The sequence below is a fragment of the Osmia bicornis genome, chromosome 7, assembly GCF_907164935.1.
Source record: "Osmia bicornis bicornis chromosome 7, iOsmBic2.1, whole genome shotgun sequence".
NCBI classification, from domain to species: domain Eukaryota; kingdom Metazoa; phylum Arthropoda; class Insecta; order Hymenoptera; family Megachilidae; genus Osmia; species Osmia bicornis.
In genome coordinates this window covers 5,663,648-5,684,033 of record NC_060222.1, presented here as the reverse complement: position 1 = coordinate 5,684,033, position 20,386 = coordinate 5,663,648, and the positions used below count along the sequence as shown (strand labels likewise).

At 41.4% G+C, this 20,386-nt stretch overlaps 1 long non-coding RNA gene across 1 annotated transcript; it reads left to right on the top strand.

Annotated features, from left to right (window-relative positions):
• The first annotated feature begins 456 nt into the window (after positions 1–456).
• Positions 457–903, top strand: LOC123987973. Its single transcript, XR_006829566.1, has 2 exons — positions 457–757; positions 870–903. It is a non-coding gene; the product is annotated as an uncharacterized LOC123987973 (long non-coding RNA).
• The last annotated feature ends 19,483 nt before the right edge of the window (positions 904–20,386 follow it).

Sequence of the window (20,386 nt, the reverse complement as noted above, 5' to 3'; positions counted from 1 at the left end):
CCGGTTAGAGTACCGTGTAACGCAACCACGTGTAATTTACTGGAAAATCTACGCGCATCCTGTTCGTGAAACGGCCTTTTTAAAAAATTCCGTTCTCCAAAGTCTGATTCTATTATAAACCTGCAGACAGTCTCTCGAATTGTGTAGATAAGTCCTCGGTGCAATTAGATACTGCGTCTTCAACTCGGTCGTAAATTCCAGCAGGGATCCTTAGCACGGGCTCGGGCAGATATTAAATTACGTTTAATAACATTCAGAAGTTGTAAGGCCGCGTCGGGGCGAAAGCGATTATCCTTTGTTAGGGGAGCCTGCTCTATGTTAATTGCAATGGCGTAACTCACACGCCGGAATAAAGTATTATACCGTACGGAGGTGTGTGCGTGAAACTGCACACGCCACTTTACGCGATCTTTTCATTAATTAAGAGCGCCACTAAATGGCACTACGTTGACGCGACCAGTCAAGCGAGCACACTGTACGTACGATATCGTTTTAACGATGTTCACAACATATTATAGTATCGTTTTATTTATTAATTTCTTTTTTTCAATTTTTCTATAATTGTGAACGTACCGTTGGAAGTGAAATTTTCGTTCAACAGTGAACAAGATTAAAACGAAGGGACATAGTTAATTTGGGTCAAGGGTAATCGATGGAGGACGTAAAATTTTCAACGTTCAACCATAAACTCGTGACGTTTCAAGCATAAGGGACTGTCATCCACGATGTTAGAGCATAACGACAGTATAATGACACGGTGGGTTTCTGAAGGCACAAAAGGCCACGTTTAACTGTACTACGGTAATCTTAGCCGACTTCCTTTTATCGCTGACCATTTATCAAGACGACGAAATTTACGAGTATTTCAGCAGAAAGCCCCTACTACGAACAAAAGAAGAAGAAGAAAAAGGAAAAAAGGCAACAATTTTAACCGTTCTCCTTTCCTCTCGGCTACCTAGTCACGTCTATTTTTAAACAACATCGGAATCAATTGTCGTGCTGGAATAAAATTGAGTAGACGTTCGGTAGATTATTTTGTTCGCGCGTGAAACGATCGAAGACAATGATAAGACGAAGGAAAACGGCTAATCAGCGGTAAATGGTTCTCTGGAAGGCACCATTAAGGAGAACCCCCAACGACCGATTACTTCTGTGGTAATGCAAGTACGCTTTCTTGCCTCCGCTCGGATTAAGCCTGCATCTGCGTAACTTTTAACCAGGTGACCAACTCTGATGAGGGTTAAGTACCCTTCCAGAAGGTCCATTAAGTCTGCTTTTCAGTTTCCACGGTAGCCAATGTTGCTCGGTCGCGGTTTACCGTCGTAAGTGGCATTCTATACGGTGCACAGCGGGGGAAATATATTGCATCAAAGAAATACTAATTGTCGTTGGTTTCATTCGTTTTTCTATATTACATTATATCTAATGTAGATGTAGTAATAATGATATTGTTATTAAATGTACATTGATCTGTGGGAAGGGATCAGTATATTACATTATATCTAATGTAGATATAGTAATAATGATATTGTTATTAAATGTACATTGATCTGTGAGGAGGAATCAGTATATTACATTATATCTAATGTAGATACAGTAATAATGATATTGTTATTAAATGTACATTGATCTGTGGGAAGGGATCAGTATATTACATTATATCTAATGTAGATATAGTAATAATGATATTGTTATTAAATGTATATTGATCTGTAGGAAGGAATCAGTATATTACATCATATCCAATGTAGATATAGTAATAATGATATTGTTTATAAATGTACATTGATCTGTGGGAAGGAGTCAGTATATTACATTATAATATCTATTATATATATTTGTTAAATTATTTAACATTTATACATAAAATAAACGGAAAAATTTTTCTGTTAATTTATACATTATTTTATTTAACAAGTATACAAAATGTTTATTATACAAATTTTCAAAATATGAAAAATATATTTATTTAAAGTTGCTATTAAAACTAATTTTGGGGATATTTATCTGCATTTTGGTACATACGGTGTTATATTTATCTACTATTGTATCCATATATCTATTATAACAATTATTGTTTACAGAAGTATTAAATATAAAATAAGATTATACATGTATAATTATATGTTTATAATTGCTACCACAAATAGGAATTTAATATTTATTATGTAAGAGGTACATTATTATCTTTTTGGAATGAACGTGTACCACCATTCTTGGGCTCTTAAGAGGCCAGGCTTGGTGGTGAGCGAAATATTCTTTTTCCTTTTTCCACGAAGGCTGCAGAAATGTGTACAAGGGAAAACCTTCCCTACGCATTTTAAAAAGTTAAGAGGCGGACATGTGTTTTCCTGAGCAGCTTGGGAAAGCACCGATAAACGGCAGATTAGGTGTGACCGTCGAGTAATACACATCGCCTCGACAGTTACTATTTTATAGAAACGTGATATGCATGAGTATTTTTATTAATCCTCGCATTAATCTCAAAATATTTGTAAAATAGCATAAGCACTATTTTATAAAACCCACGTTCAAAATTTGCCACGTAACCCGCCGATGAAGAAGATCGCGGAAAAGGATAGGTAATTGGTAATTAACAAAGACACGTGTTGGGAATGATCCAGGTAGTAAAAGATAATTAGTTTGCGAATAACGGAAAAGGTAAAAGAAAAGATAGGGAAGGAGCTTTAAATGTCGTTTCTCGTTTCACAGGTGAGAAATCGGTAACAATGCAATAATAAGTAGGAATTTTTAATAAATTAATAAACTCGTTTTACAGTGAAACTGAGTAAAATTCATGGAAAAGGTAAAAGAAAAGATAGGGAAGGAGCTTTAAATGTCGTTTCTCGTTTCACAGGTGAGAAATCGGTAACAATGCAATAATAAGTAGGAATTTTTAATAAATTAATAAACTCGTTTTACAGTGAAACTCAGTGAAATTCATTTCCTCATCAAATCTCCCAGAAGAGATTTATATAATTTAGAGATATATTATGATTTATTTCAAAAATATTAACTTTGACCACCATTTCGAGCGACTTCGACAGCACCCGTTTGCGGGGGCGTCAATGAACAAATAAAAACACCGCAGTGTTTCGATATAAACAAACGTGTATTTTATAAAAATTTCTAGTCAGATTTCCTTCACAGCCACTCTTTTCATACGTGGGATTTGGGAATGTATTATTGGCCATTCGAATGGAAGAAGAGAGTTTCAGTACTGAAATGGTAAGAGGTTTGAGAACGAGTAGGTTAAAGTGTTAATGCTGTATGATTGCCGGCGAGGCTCCGGGCCGACGGGGAATAAGTAGCTTTCCTGCGTTAAACCGGCCGTGCTATATACCGGGTGGTCGAAAAAGACCGAGGGCAAAGATTACTTTATCACCGTGAAGGGTTAAAATGGATTAAGCCCGAGATAAAAAAAAATAAAAGAACTCTCTAACGGAAGATGAGAATAGGTTTTAAAGCGAAGCGAGGAAACCGCGTTCCATCCAAGGTAACTCCGAAAGAACAATTTATCATCGAAACGTCAGCCGGAGGGCAATTAACGCGGATGCAAATTAAAATGAGTTTCAGTGAATTTCAGTCGCTGCAAATTACCCCGTTACCATGTTACGCCTGCGGGATCCTGTAATATTTATGTGCCAGCGTATACTTACACTTTGTGATCTCGCGTTAAATTGCCGCACGTAATTCTTGCGAACGACGCGTGCGTGTACGTACACACGTGCGATATGTGCCCGAAGGTCCTAACTTTCCAACCATGTTCCATCGGCTACCAAGGGGACGCGCGTCCATCTTGTCGTAAAGCAACGACACCGAAGGCGATTCGCAATTTAATCTTTTAAACGTCCTTCGAACGAGTCCATCTTGAATATAAAGAAAAAAGAAAAGAAAAAAACGAGTATCGATTTGATGACCATAATCCATCGTAATAAAGAATAAGCGATGATTAAAATACGCTATAAATCCATGACCATACGTGACTATGAACGATAACACTGAATACGATAATACCGCTTATCGTAGTCTATGTGATACACGAGAAACAGGAACAATGTTGCCGGAGACACGATCTAATTTATTAACCCAGAAGCGCGAAGCCAAGTTGGATGAAACGGTCGAAACTGGCGCCAAGGAGAAAAAAGAAAGAAACCAGCGAAATTATATCGCTCACGATCCCTGAGCACCGATAAGGTAAACGAAACGGGAGAGTCCGCGTCGCGGTCCGCTCCTGAATTTACAAGGCTCCGCGGGTGGCGAGGGTGCAGGGGCGTACAGACGTGGCGCCGGGCGTCCCGACGCCTAGACTGGCAGGGGCCGCACGCACGTTGACCGTGAAACCGAACGCGACAGAGTGCGTATTGTAAACTCCTCGATTTCTAGAGCTTGACCTACCATCAAATTATTTTTCAGAAATATGCAAACCTGATTTCTTTAATGAATATCAAGATGGAGAAATTAAATACTTGTGATAATAAAATTTTCCAAGGAATTTTGAGAGGAGCTGCGATTCGAGGATCGGTTCACACCTCTCACCACCATTTCACGTCCTCGCCTTTCGAGAGGGTGAAAGTCCAGACGGCGCCTCGACGACTAGCCTCCCTTCTATCCGTGTCTGACAACTACCTTTTCCCTAATCCGACGGGCATGCCTCGCTTTTTATCCATTTTACGTTTCTTCTCACCGTCCAGTCTGTCGCTTCGGGCAGAAAAATAAACGGAAGTGTCCTTCACTGTCCGAGGAAATGGAGTTGACGTTGTCGGCTCAATTTCACCTCCTTTCAATTACATCCTTTTCTTCGAAGTAATATTTCTAGATATCGAAAACTATCTCCCCGACGGATCTAGCTTTGGGTGGCCAATTTATCGGCGACACTTGGAATAAAAGGGAGGGTTGAAATTTTGATGGTTCCTCTAGAACCATCGTTGTGTTGCCAGGGCGATTCGATGACCCCCCGCGGATATTGCTGTTCCAGGGAGGGTGAATGAAAAAGGGAGCCACCCCCGTACCCACGGAATAAATATCGCGTACGCGGCACCCCTCTATGTAAGAATTCCTAATTCCATACCGTCGGGGGTGAACGCAGAGGGGGGTAAACGCATGGAACCTTCGAACTTTATCGATCTTCGTGTTCCTGTGGTGTAGCAGAGAGAAAGGGAGGGCGGAAACGGAGCGACCCCTGTGTCGCGAGGACCCCTCACGAGTAGTTGGTCCCTTTTGTTTTTAAACGAACGCCTTTCCACAGAGAATTCTTGCGGAGGCTCGAATGGCCGCGTCGATTCTTCGATGAATTTCGAGAGGAAACTTTTTACAAATGGCGAATGAAACCATCTGTAAAATAACTCGGGCCATAGTAAGTGAATATTTTTCGCTGTCACGAGCGTGTAGAATCGTGTCGCCGAGTCTGCAGATTTATTTCGCAAAACGGTGATTCACTTGCCGGCGCCAAACGGTCAAACCTTATCTTTTCCGCCACTTCCTGTCTTCTCTCATCCTTTTTCTCTGCGCCTCGCACGAACTTCGCCCCTATTTATTATCGTCTATTAAAAAAAATTTTGACACAGTTTCAACGTTGTATGTAACGTACAAATTGGAGTGGTACTTATTTGACTTGTTTATCAGAGACAACTTCATTGATTTATACACTTGTCTTCTTGTGTAACGATTGATCAGCGAAGCGTAAAGCGAAGCGATAACCTTATCAATAAACATTCTTTGTTTGCCCGGAGAATAATTCTAGATTAAACGTTACACAAGACGCTGGTAATAAAATATTCTATCTTCTTTCTGCTGCAATATTTATCGTGAAAAATGTCCTTGAAACTATAACGCTCGGATTGGCTACGCAAACTGTGTAAACCGCGGCGCCATCGTGTCCCAATTAAAATTCGAAAACGAAGGAGAAAAAGAAGTAATCGGAGGGCGAAGTTAAAATTATTTATGCCCAATTTTCCAAATCGCTTCACGGTATCTTGGGTCACGGACAGCCTGACAAATTGCAGTTCAATTAAGATCTCGTTTCGGAGTCAAAAGTCAATCAGGGTGGGCTGAGAAAAAGAAAAAATACAGACCGGTCCGCTCTTTAATTTTCGCCGGTTTAAAATCAGAGTTCGTCAGACGGTGGCCAACAGGAAGTCGCTGAAAGCTCGCCACGGTGTCTGTTGTTTTTATTGGCGATCGACCGATAAACATTTACATCGGCCGTCGAAAACAGGCCGACGTGGCATTTTCCGAATCTCAGAAGTCGAAATTTCGTGTTGCATCTCGCTTGAAAAATTACGATCGCGACGAGATTGAAGTTTTTATTTCTCCTACCCGACGCAACGATATGAAAAATGACCGAGATTCTCGCGATGATCTAATAAATTCATCGTTTCGTTTATAACGGATTGTACGGCGGCACGATTCGAAGAATCTGAATTATATTGGCATAATTTACACGGTGTAATACGGCCGTAGCGAAGCCACGTGAAATGTACACAAGAACGAAATTGCTTTCACGGGGGGATACGTCAGGGCTTATCCCATTTGGACGGTTGCCAATGTATCGATAGGCCAACTAGCGAGATGCGCCGAAAATAACGAAGCCTAGCGAGCAAAAGTTTCGATGTACAAGAGCTGTCAATTAAGTGACAGCCGGTCGTTCGTTAGAGAAAGGAAACAGACCGCTGCCTTCGTTTTACCTTATCGAATCTTCGGCCCGTTGCTTTATTATGTCTCCTATTCGGACGCTCCCTTTCTTCGATGCAACGCGGGCGAAGAATGAGTCGAACAAAAGCGAAGTTGAACACCGTGGAAGGAAGCCAGAAACTCGGGCGCGGACCGTTCGTTTTTTCCCCAGCTCGAAGCGGTCGCTTTCAGCCCCGAAAACGCAAAGTTTCAAACAGCGAGAACAGCAGCCTCTATTAATAGTCGTTGCTTCGAATAAAAAGGAGCACGGGCAGCGTAGGCAGGCGTGAGAACGCGTGGGTGCTCGAAGGTCCTGCACACAAGCGTTGAAAAAGAGGCGAAAAATCCTCCAGACTGCCGGATCCTCCCCGATGGTAGGAACCAATGTTTCGTCTCCTTATTCGATTGTTCCCTCTCCTCGTTACGCAATCACCGCGAGATCCTTGACGAATCTTCTTCGATGATCTCGCGATGACCTCTCGGCACTGTCCTCGGCAACTTTTCGATCAAAACGCGCGCTTTACATAACGATCAATTCGCGCCAACGCTTCGGAAGGTTCAAGGAAAACCGTGCAATTAATGCGAATACAAAACGACAAAGACAAGGATGATAAATAAAAGAGACCTTTGGCAAGGAATTCTGATCGGAAGATCGAGTATCAGCTTCCTGGCGCAACATATCCTGCGCCGCGTTCACCGCGTCTAATTGTCCGCATTCGAGCAGAAACTTCTTTATTCCGAGCTGAGAGTTTGTTTCGAAGCGAAGACAAATCGCAGCGGCGAAAATAAAACGAGGAAAGATGAGAAAAGGAGTAAATCATCGTCCACCTGAGCCAACAAGTCTCAACCGTCTAATCTCTCGTTCTCGCTGACGTTTTATTGGGAATTCCGCGCGAATGTGCTCGCGCGCGGGTATGTAAATTCAGCAGGCCTCGGCGCAGAGGAAACGAAGCAACATCGTGCAGTTTAAGGCACCATTTACATTAATTACAGGGATCGTTGTGCGCTGTGGGAGCCTTATCTGATTCGACCGAGTCAAGGTTTCATTAATCGTTCCTTAAGCGAGTCGCGGCACGATTAAAATCGATCAATGTCCCGGTGGATTCAACTTTCGTCCGCTCCTCGATTCTTTAATTACTTGGAATGGATAAGTTTGCGAATGGCCCCAACAAAATTGAAAACTCAGGTTCGGTATATAACCTAAATTTCAGAGCTGGATGTCTTACCGTTTTTGAGATATCGTCGTAAGAAATTTTTGTACAATTTTGGGGCTACGTATGCGCTATTCGATACTGCGCATGCGCTATTCCGTACTGCGCATGCGCTATTCAATACTGCGCATGCGCTATTCGATATTGCGCATACACAGAACCTAACTTAATCTAACGTAACCTTACCACGATATCTCGAAAACGGTAAGACATCCAACTCTAAAACCAACTTAATCGATTTCTTGTAGTCAATTTAGGTTATATACCGAACCTGAGTTCTCAATTTTGCTGGGGCCATTCAGAAACACAGCCCTTGGAATTACTTGTTTTCCTTCTCCGAGGGAATTGGACAAATAGCACATCCACGATTATCTATATAATTTGAAGAAACGTTTGCCAAGTTGAAGTGGCTTAAATAATATTTGGAAAGCGGTATGCAAATACGCTGCTTACATAAATCACGTCATAACTAACCAACTGAAGAGCATTAAATAACATTTGATTACCATGTGAACATATTGTAATCGAATAGGAAAAATTGTTGAAATTTCCTTGCCAATTATTGTGAACGTAAAAGATAACGATCCTTAATCGGCGGAAGCAGTGGAATGAAATAAATTTCTCTAACAGAAATGGAAAAGAAGCTTCGCGAAATTTTCTGCCGGTCCATCAGAGGGCGCGGAAAATTTTGGCAAGGCTCGCGGATATTTGCGTGCAACGCGAAACACAAAGATCGTCAACATTACAACGCGTGCACGTAGGATTTCGCAAAATCGCTGTTACAAACCTCGACGATGGAGAGATATAAATACGAGGCCGCGGTTCGGAGAATCGCCCGTTAAGCGAACGCAACAGCACGCGTTTCCAGCGAATATAAAAGTATCGCGGACGGATCGGAAACGGACGGTAGAAAAATTTCGCCAGGCGTATTGCTCGAGATAAGCGCAATCGCGGCCAGGAAAGCATCTCCCTACGTCATCGTCCGATAGATTGCGGTGCGAGAGTGTCCGAGACTGTACCGCTTATCGCGGTACCGAGCCGCAGAAATCGCGCTTACTCCAGTCTAACTCGATCCGACGGTAGTGCACATGCATCGGCCACGTGCAACGCTCGCTTCTGACCACCTGCGCCGAAACGATCTTTGTCAGAAAAGCGCCAACGCAAGCCTGCACCACCGTGGGCTACTGTTTCACTGGTCGCGACGAGCCGCGAGCCATTGCAAAAGCAGTCGTTTCAGATTTTTCCACGCGTTCAGAATGAAAATGAACGGATAACGATAATCAAATCAGTTCTCGGAATGTCTGTCGGAACTTTGCGTTGGGACATTCCGAGGGAAAATAATATAAGTCGTTGACGGTTAGAAAGAATTTCTTTTCTTTTCGCGGGTTTCTTTGGCGCTCAGGCTATAATGACCATTTATACACATTTTCAGGCAATATGTGTACCGAAGGTAATTAGAGCAATCAGCAGAGACATGTCCTGATTCGTCAAACATTAGGAAGTGGGAGGCAGTCGATTAGTGATGGGCATATTTCTGAATTGTATCGATATACATCAATTGGGAATAATGATGGGCATATTTCTGAATTGTATCGATACGTATCGATGACCAAAGTATCGATATGCATCAATTGGGAATAAAGTATCGATATTATTGATATCAATACGTACAATTAAATTAGAAGTGAAGTTCAGTAAAAAATTGACTATTTATTCAAATATTTGTTTTATATATGATATCGATATACATCAATTGGAAATAGTGACGGGCATATTTCTGAATTGTATCGATATTTGGTATCAATACGTATACCAAAGTATCGATATAGATCAATTAGGAATAGTGATGGGCATATTTCTGAATTGTATCGATATACATCAATTGGAAATAGTGACGGGCATATTTCTGAATTGTATCGATATTTGGTATCGATACGTATCGATAATCAAAGTATCGATATACATCACTTGGGAATAGTGATATGCATATTTCTGAATTGTGTCGATACGTATCGATGACCAAAGTATCGATATGCATCAATTGGGAATGAAGTATCGATATTATTGATATCAATACCTACAATTAAATTAGAAGTCAAGTTCAGTAAAAAATAGACTATTTATTCAAATATTTGTTTTATATATGATAAACATATTATTATATTTAATATTTTAATTTGTTTGGACGTGCATCCATTACGAGGAGTATTTAGAATCTATATGCAAATCTTCTGTTAATAGCTTATATCTAATTTACGTTTACATAACTATTTATTAACTTATGCATTACTATACATTGAGATCAATATTGCATACATTCTATTATATAAATAAACATATAAGTGAAGCTTCTTGCTACAAAATATTCTATCTAATTTTCTCCTTACTGTATGTACATTGTATCAAAATTTCGATATTCATATATTAAGTATCGATACTGCAATATATCGTCATGTTAAATATCGATATTTAAACTAAAAAATGATCTCAATATCAATTTTTTCAAATATCCCCCATCACTACAGTCGATCCGGAATATTCCTGACAACGATCATGAGTTTGGTCAACAAGGATGTCGCGAGATTCGTCGAATTTCACCTTCATGCTAACATTTGGCAGAATTTTTTTTTTGATAGCCTTCTAATTAGGTCAATTCAGAGGCAGTCGTTTCGCATCCTTTCGACTAAAACATTTTTTCACCGCGGTCTGTGGTTTCCGTTATTAATAATTCATTGGATTCGTGGTAAACGCGGTGATTACGAGACGAACTGTCAAAGCCAGAAGAGAATGCTCGCTGGCAGGGGTATTCGAGGAAGACTCGAGGCACACGCCGGACTTTCATCGCGATTAGTCACGCGTTTGGCAAAATATTATACTATATCGTGAGATTAGAAAAGCCGGTCAACGATTTCGCGGAGAATCACTTGGCATCGTTCGAAGAGAGGAAGTGACCGAGGAATTGGAACGGGGATGCTGGATAAATCGCGAACGCGAATCTCCTTTTTCAAAATTCCCAAATAATTTTTCTATCGTTTAAAAGACGAAACTCGGAGACTTTCTAATTACGCAACGGGATAATTTATTTTTCTTTCCCGGTACTAGAATATTCCTGCGAAAATGATTACCACGCGAGTGTTCGTTGTTACTTAACGCTTCGCGAGGGACAAAAAAACTCTGAGAACGAAAACGAAACGCTCGAAGCGAGCAAATAAATTGCCGATTGCGTAACGGACAACGCTATCAACGGGCTTAACGCGTGAAAATTTATTCGCCGCGGCGCGCAATTAAACTTAATGACCGAAATTCCTGTCCGCGCCGAAACCGCGTTTCCTTTCCATTGTGATCAGCCTGAAAGACTCCTGGAAATCCTGACAATCGTTTCCCCGATACTTCCTGTCAATCTCGGGATAATTAATCGGACATCTTGGAAAAAAGAAGAAGAAGAAGAAACTTGGATCGTTCAGCATGGATCTATTTTTTCTTCTTCCGCTCGCAAATCGTGCGTCGTCGTAAAAGAAATTTACGAGATGTACCGAGCTGGTATACGATCATCCGAAGAGAATATTTTCCCCATCCTCCGATTCTCTTCATCTTTTTACACAAATGTCTCGTGAAAATAATATATAAACGATAACAAAGTATTATACAACGACACTCGTTCAGAAACGTAATGACGGAAAAAATTATCTGGTAATTAGTCAAGGGGTAATCAAAGATTAGGTCTAAATTGATATTGAAAAGGAAAAGGAGATATTCGATTAGGTGTAATTGCTGAAGAATATTATGTAAGAGGAAAGATTTTTTACATTCTTGGAATTATTCTCAAGTACCGGTAATTTGAATTTAATTTCAAATTAATGAGTGGGTCATGAGCTTTTGAAGGATGAAAAATTCTTAGGTGGACACAATGTGCAATCGGTTCCCGTTATCCATTTGCCGATCGATCGCAGGGAGGATGGCGGGGTGGCCGAAAATGGCCGGTGTCGTTTCTTCGCGGCAGCTCCAGGATCGTAAAGTTCGCAAGGATATCGCGGGTGTTTCGCTGCCGCTTTATTTTCGTCGTCCCGAAAGCCGTGCGTCGCGTCGCGTCGTTTCGTGGAAGGAGAACCGGTCGTTTCGAAATCCGCTCGCAGTATGCCCGGCGACCGGATAAAGAAACTGGTCCAGCGGAGAGAAGCCGGTGGTGTTTGGCCCCTGGCCAAGTTTCGCGAGGAAATTCGGCCGGCGATCACCACCGATAGGAAAAACAGGGAATAATTATTCTATCAATTTTTTCTATTAATCGAAAAGAAATCACAAAAATGGCCGGAATCTTGTTGGATCGCGATCCACTAAGATAGCCGGTTCTTGAACCTTGATCGAGTCCACGTCACTTCGTTAAAAGCCGTTAGATATCGGATCGTTTCGCAAGAGGCAGACCATTGGGTGCCATCGGGGCGACCTTGATCACCCATCGTAACACCGTACCGTTCGGCACTTACGAGAATTCTCGCTCGAGGGAGAACGGCACGTTTTCTTCGGCCTTGAACGTCAGACATTCGTCAGACCCGGAGGAAGCGGGCTCGTCGGCCACAAAGATCGGGCACAGAGTGGAGGGGAAAAAAAAAAATAAAAAGCACCATATGCACCCAGGTCACGTTCGACGTTCGTGTCCGTCGAGTTTCCACGTACAGTTTTGTACGTGTCTCTTCGGTCGTTTCGCGTTACTCGATGGAAGCAGAAGAAAAATAACTTCTTTTTTTTCAGTAAGAAAAGGAAGCTTCCGAAAGTTGAGGTAATTAAATCGACCCGTTGCACAGTGGACTGTTCCGACGTAAACCATTAATTAAGTCGAAATATTTATTATTTGTTTTAAAATCACCATTGACAGTATTTTATTAGACTTAAAACTTTCACATCTTTGTCATTAAGGGTGTTTTAAAACCAAATTCATATTTTGGGGATTTTTAAAAGGTGAGAAATGGATATGCAGAGTTGCAAATATTTGCAAAAATTTGTTCTATAAAGTAAATAGAATAAAACAGCACCAAATAGTTTCAGGTTCCACGAGGTTCCTGGATGTGTAGAGCTTTTTCAACGAAAACTACTGAAAACTTCCATGATTTTTGTGCCATATATTTTATTTCTGACAGTTACAAATTAAGATACTCATGGCTGAAGCTTGATTTACTACTTGTACATTGAGTTGCATTGAACTTGTCGCAGTGAAGTTGGCTACAATTTCACTACGTTCACTGTGATAGCGTTAGTGAATTTGTAGCCAACTTCACTGCGACAAGTTCAATGCAACTCGTTGTCAGTGTAATCGAAGTTGTCGCAGTGAAGTTGGCGCGCTAACACGTTCACGCCGCGTCGATGAGCCAATCGACGAGGTGCATTGGCTCACCGACGCGGCGTGAACGTGTTAGTGCGCCAACTTCACGGACAATTTCGATGGAATTCCGTGTACACTGAGTTGCATTAAACTTGTCGCAGTGAAGTTGGCTACAAATTCACTAACACATTCACGCCGCGTCGGTGAGTCGATCTCGCCCATCGTCTCACCGACGCGGCGTGAATGTGTCAGTAAATCTGGAGCCAACTTCACTAACGCATTCACGCCGCGTCGGTGAGTGAATGCGTGGCCAACTTCACTGCGACAACTTCGATGGGACTCAGTGTACACTGAGTTGCATTGAACTTGTCGCAGTGAAGTTGGCTACAAATCGGCTCACCAACGCGGCGTGAATGTGTTAGTGAATTTGTAGTCAACTTCACTGCGACAAGTTTAATGCAACTCAGTGTACGTCTATAGTCCATTACTAGCATCCCCGTCGCGGCTTCGCCCGCTCTCATAATTAGAAAATTCGAGAATTTGAAGTAATAATTGTTATATTATTTTTTGGTGATCAATCTCTAGTATTTCAGAAAAGTAGGTATTGCTGCCTGCAGAAACAGTAGAAAAGCGGCGACCCCATACTATGTACAGTGAGTTGCATTGAACTTGTCGCAGTGAAGTTGGCTACAAATTCACTAACGCATTCACGCCGCGTCGGTGAGTGAATGCGTGGCCAACTTCACTGCGACAACTTCGATGGGACTCAGTGTACATAACGCGTACGTTGTCACGATCGCAGACGGGTAGGCAGAATTCAATGTGATAGTTTCCACAGTTGATTAAAATAATATAGCCTATGTCACTCCAGAGAAGGCAAGGAAGCTACTGTTAAAATTTGGTATCAATCGGGTAAGTAGTTTTTGAAATTTTTCTGTATATACAAACAAACGCTGTCACTTTATATAATAATATGAGTATGTTAGTATGATTTAAAATACCAACAGCCGAAACTGCGATGCAATCGTGCTCTTTTAATACTTAGCAGATACTAATAAGTCCTAACCATCCGTAACTGAGCGACCGGCTTGCGTTTGTTTCGACCATTGTTACTTTTATAAAATACATATAAGTTACATACCATCTTTTTACAATATTTTTGTCACAATCGTTTATGATATGACAAACATTTATTATACTTTTGTCCCGCTAGATCACTAATAGACAAACCACTGTGCGTTGATAGGGATCGCAGGGTAAACGACCCCGTTTATGATTTTCACATTGGTCATTCTAATTCCGAGGCGGCAGCATTTACGTTTCTTCGGTTTGTCAAAAAGATCAAGAGGTCTTCAAGGTTCGAGAATAGTCGAACAACAAACATGGTGGAGGTATACTGGTGGCACGTGTGAGCGTGTGAGCGTGCATACGGCGGGTGTCGGCACGGAATTACCCAATGTATTTTCCACGCTGGATCCGCGCGGCTGTCGCCTCGGTTTCGGGCATTGTGCGCGTTTGACCTAGCCATCGCTACCACGTGCTCTTTCACCTCCCCCTTCCCCTCTCTGCCCGTTTATCCTCCCTCCTCCGCCGTTCTCTTATCTTTCAGCGAGATTAGCCCGCTGCGCAGTTCGCACGCGTGGATACGCGCGATGCAGTCCGCGATGCAACGCGACGAACAAAGAACGAGCAAAGGCTTCTCGCCTCGATCGCGGGAAAACCTGCTGCTTTTCTGCGTTCTTATTCCCCCCCACCATCTGCTTATTCAGAAGACAAATTTCCGTGAAGAGGATACACGTTATCCCACTTTTGCTAGCATTAACCCTAGTTTACGTTAGCAGAATAAACGAGACAGTACACCGGCTTGCTTACATACCCTACTGTCCTATTTTAGCTAGCTCGAACCTAGTTTGCATTAATAGAATAAACCAGCGCTAACAGCTCGCTCGCGTACTCTGCTACTCCAGATTTTCAAGATTTTAGCTTCTATTGTCGGACCATTGGAAATTGAATCGATTCGTTCGTTAGGAAATTCCTTGGAGTTTGAAAGTGTTAAAAGTTGCAAGCTTACCGCTCGAACGATCGACCGATAAGAAACGGGTTTAACCCGGTATCGGGCCTCTCGGAATATACCCTTCGGGAATGGTTCGCGGTATTGTGCGCAGCGGAGGACTTTCCAGTTAAAACGTGCAAATAAACAGCGGGAGTGGCTCGAATTAAGCACGGCTCCCGCGGAGGGCGAGAAGAGCGAGGGAAAAGGGAGCAAAAAGGCCGTGGAAAAGGAGAAAGCCGAGAGGGAGGCGAATAAAATAGGAACAAGAAGAAAATTGCTGTCAGAACCGGGATGAAAGAGAGAATGGACGAGTGACACAAGGTGGTTGTGTGCTCGCTTTTCGGTAGCGATGGCGAGGAAACCCTCTTGACTCATTCTTGCTAATTACAATTTTCCCAGCAATGTTAAGATAAATAAACGACGAGTATTCTACGCTCAACCATCTCGGACGACGGACCATGAAGAAAGCCAGAATTTTAATTTGTTTCTCTATTTCATGTTATTTTCATTTTCGAAATTTTACACGGCTATGTAGACGGGTTTCGTCTCCTCGGACACCTTTGGTTCGGGCCGGGGACCGCTAGGTGGCGGCGAGATGATCGGTGGATCAGTGTTCTCGCTGGCGGTCGCCCGGCATGCAGTTCAAATATACGTATAGGAGTTTCGAATTGCGGTATGATAAATGTCTGGGGCAGGGATAGCCCGTTGTCAGCCCCACTGACGAGTCTGACAGACGATTCCCGAGTCGAAACGCCTTTTTCTCCCCTCTCCTACAGTTACTTTCAAAATTATAATCTGAGGGATGGAGTCAGTATATTACATTATATCAAATGTAGATATCGTAATAAAGGTATTGTTATTTAATGTACATTGACTTGTGGGAAGGGATCAGTATACTACATTATATCCAATGTGGATATAGTAATAGTGATATTGTTATTGAATGTATATAACATATCTAATGTAGATATAGTAATAATGATATTATTATTAAATGTACACTGACCTGTGGGAAGGGATCAGTATATTACATTATATCTAATGTAGATATAGTAATAAAGGTATTGTTATTAAATGTACATTGATCTGTAGGAGGGGATCAGTATACTACATTATATCCAATGTGGATATAGTAATAGTGATATTGTTATTGAATGTATATAACATATCTAATGTAGATATAGTAATAAAGGTATTGTTATTAAATGTACATTGATCTGTAGGAGGGGATCAGTATACTACATTATATCCAATGTGGATATAGTAATAGTGATATTGTTATTGAATGTATATAACATATCTAATGTAGATATAGTAATAATGATAGTGTTATTAAATGTACATTGATCTGTAGGAAGGGATCAGTATACTACATTATATCCAATGTGGATATAGTAATAGTGATATTGTTATTGAATGTATATAACATATCTAATGTAGATATAGTAATAATGATAGTGTTATTAAATGTACATTGATCTTTGGGAAGGAATCAGTATATTACATTATATCCCTTTGAAGGGTTAACCCTTTAACTACGGGTGTGGTTTATGAACCACATACTAAAATTATAGCCAGAAGCGGGTGTGGTATATAAACGACATGTTAATTTTTGCTAATATCAAATAGCGACTGTGGCTTATATACCATTAAAATAAAAATGAAATAAATACAATAAAAAAAATCTTTTAAAATAGAATATCACTTCAGTACCATAATTTAAAATTAGAGCGATCGGCTGTGCTAAAAGTACCAGCAGTTAAAGGGTTAACGACGTTTCATGAACAAAATGGAAGAGGAATCGTCGCCGTCGCTACTTTCCCCGAGCATCCCCGAAAAGATAAACCGAAAACAAAGCTCCGTGGGATAACGCTAATATAACGAACGGCCAGGGCACCAACACGAAAGTGAGGACAACGAACTTGCCCCGTAATACTTGCTGCGCATATAATCGCGATTCTGGGTTAAGCGCCCCGAGAAGCTCTTCTGCTGCGCAGAATGTCACGTGCGTGTATTTATTGCGGGAGAAATTGCAAGCGAGCCTCGTACAAACGGCCTGGTAAAATTCGCGTGCTCGTGGAAACACCTACCGTGCCATAAATCCCCTCGTTCCTTTACTTCTTTCTCCTTCAACGACCATGGGTGATGAAAGAAAAAGAAAAAACGTTAGCAACACCCATTTGGTTCCTCGAAGGAACTTGTAAGTAAAGGCAGAAACAAAGAATCCAAAGTGTTAGATACGGTTGCTGCTCGAAACTTTAGAACGAGGAAGTGGTTCACAGAGGATATTCGGTGGTTTTGTTTTTTTTTCTTTATCTCGCATTCCCAGCGAGCCTTCGAAACCACGGGTCCAGAAGGGTCGGCCTGACCTTGCTGGATTCTTCGAGCAGAGCCTCGTGCCACCCATTTCAGGGCTTCTATTCATTAAATTCCATCCGAGCTGTAATAAGTATCCTATCGTGAAATGGCTATTTATTTTAGATAATTCGACGCCTCGTGTACCTATATATTTGTTTCTCTAACTTAAGATGAAGTACTTGCGATTCTTGATTATCAACGATCCTTTGTTTGCACCACCGAAGGTATTCCCAGTAATTGGCTCGGTTCGATACCGCGCCGCGACAGATTAAACAGGAAAATCGCGTGTTTCCTTTAGTTTCCCCGAGAGTTTCTTTGTTCTCCAAACAGACGGTACAACTAACCACGGCCTTCGAACTATTCCCTTATCGCGAGTCCACTGTTGGCTTCGCACAATCTGGATCTTTGTCAGCGATTTCAAACAAAGCGTTCGAAATCTCTGTCCGCTCGAACGGCACGCACAGCTCCTTATCTAATGTAAACTTTGCTTTTCTTTGTGGCCAGGAAGAAACGAAGAAGAGCAAACGATTTCATAGAATTCTTTCGTGTTTAGCAGACGAAAGGGAAATGGTCAGATATCGGAACCGTTCCCCGAATCCTTTCCTATCTCCTGTTCAAAGTAAACAAGTTTTTCAAGAGTATTTACGAGACGAGAAATATTAACCAGGAGAAAACGATGTTTTAATTGACGGAAAACCGTTTGAAATTCGTCGACGACCGCTATTCGTCCGAGTTAAATACGTCAGTGACGTTCCGCGAAATCTATTGGCTCGTTAGACGATCACGTGACAAATTGGTCCACTGCCAATGGCGACGCTTCTGGCACACCGCCATTTGTTTACCAAACGTTTAAAACACTCCACTCGATGGATATACGTACATACATGCATTATAGAGACTAGTGGAACGCCCCGTCCTATTAATCAGTTAAAATATAAATTTGACTTTGCCCACTACCCACCCCAAACTCCAATTCCATATTAAACCAAATGAAACTTTTAATTAAAAACTTCGTTGTAATCTACATTGTGTTGATTTAAAAATGCATCAATTTGATTTGTTAGAAAATTTGTTGCACAGAATCCACTATTACCTTATGGAAACTTTGACCCTTGCGCAGTCCTAAACCATAAGAGATAGACATGCGCAGTAAATTTTTACAGAGAAAGTTAATTAAGATAAAGTAGATGATGCACTCTTAATGATAACTTAATTAGTTTTTATGTATCCCTTAAAAAGTGTCCCTTAATAAGGGTTTTACTATACTATCATGGTAATCATGTTTTCGAGGCATGTTTCCGCGTTATAATATAATTCAAACAGACTTATAGCTTAACGCAATTAGCGCTCTTTTCGTTCATTAAGAATCGTACAATTTCTTCCCAATTAAGAAAAAAAGGAAAGGGTTCAAAGTTTGCATCACAATCATCGGAAAGGATCTAAACCAGGGATGGCCAACCTTTTCAGCAGGCGGGCCAAATTTCAGAAATAATATTTCCTGCTGGGCCCCGCACCTAATTTTTTTTTTTTTGGTAATTAAAGAAAACAAGCAAGCGTGCTACAGCTTCGACCATATCGTCGCTCAATAAAGTACAACATTATGTTCATTTCACCTAGCTCCGCGGGCCTCCTGTTGGCCACCCCTGTTCTAAACGAATTTCAGCGCGGAACAAAAGATACCGCCGCGGTATTGTCATTCAAATCCGACGGTCGGTTCGCGGGTATTTTGCAACTAGCGGAATTCGTGACTCGATTTTGAAAGAAACACGATCCTCCCTCTGTTGCAAATGCAGAGGAACGTGAAGCGAATGAAACGCATCTGCCGCGCACCAACGGGCTTGTTTAAAAAGGAATCCCTCCGAATGGAGGCCGACTCTCGAAATTAGCATAAGAAAATTGGAAGCCCACTTTCGTGTCGTATATTTCGGACGGTCGACGGATCAGCATACAAGGAACAGAGGCATTATGCACCCACAGCTCTCCATTTACATTCGAATGATTCTTTCGAAACGCGTTCACGTGTCCGGGTGTCACATTTCTCTTTTTTTTTTTCTTTTCATCGATAAGGGACCTCGTTTCACACTCTCTTAAATGTAATTAAAAAAATACTCCAAAGAGTCCATATTTATTATAGCTCGTAATAATATTTAAACATTTTTTACCTGAAATTCTGCGGAATCGTATTTTTTTATTGCACTCCGTTAAATTCCGGATTTTTCTGGACATTCGGAGACGAAACCGCGAGGACGTTTCTCGTTATCTGGACGCTGGTCGCGTTATTAAGCGTCGAGGCGCGGAATAAGTAGGCCAACTAAGCGGCGACGCTTTGTGATGTAGATAACTCGCGGCTAATGCAAATGCATTCGCACGCATGCACGCATGCAGCGTTCGCTCGCGATCTCGCCCCGATGTGTTGGTTCCACGATGGAATGCGCGGGTAAACAAAGAGCACGCGCGGGTACAGGCAGTTTCGCGAGCAAGAACAAAGAGAAATTTGCAATTCCTCGATTAAATTTCATTCGTCATTGAAATTGATTAAATTTGATGAAATAAAACGACTCTGGAACTATATACTTTAAAAAATGGTTAAAAAAAGAAAATTGCCACTTTTCACGTTGCAATTAGTATCATTAAGGGGCTATACCAGTGTAACACTTTTGAAAAATCGATTTTTTTTTGCATTTAAGATCGAATCTCAAATAGTTTAGGAATGGCTGCGTTCTAAAGAGTAACTGCTGGCATTTCAGCAGTTTTTCTCAAATTTGTTGCAGCTCTAAC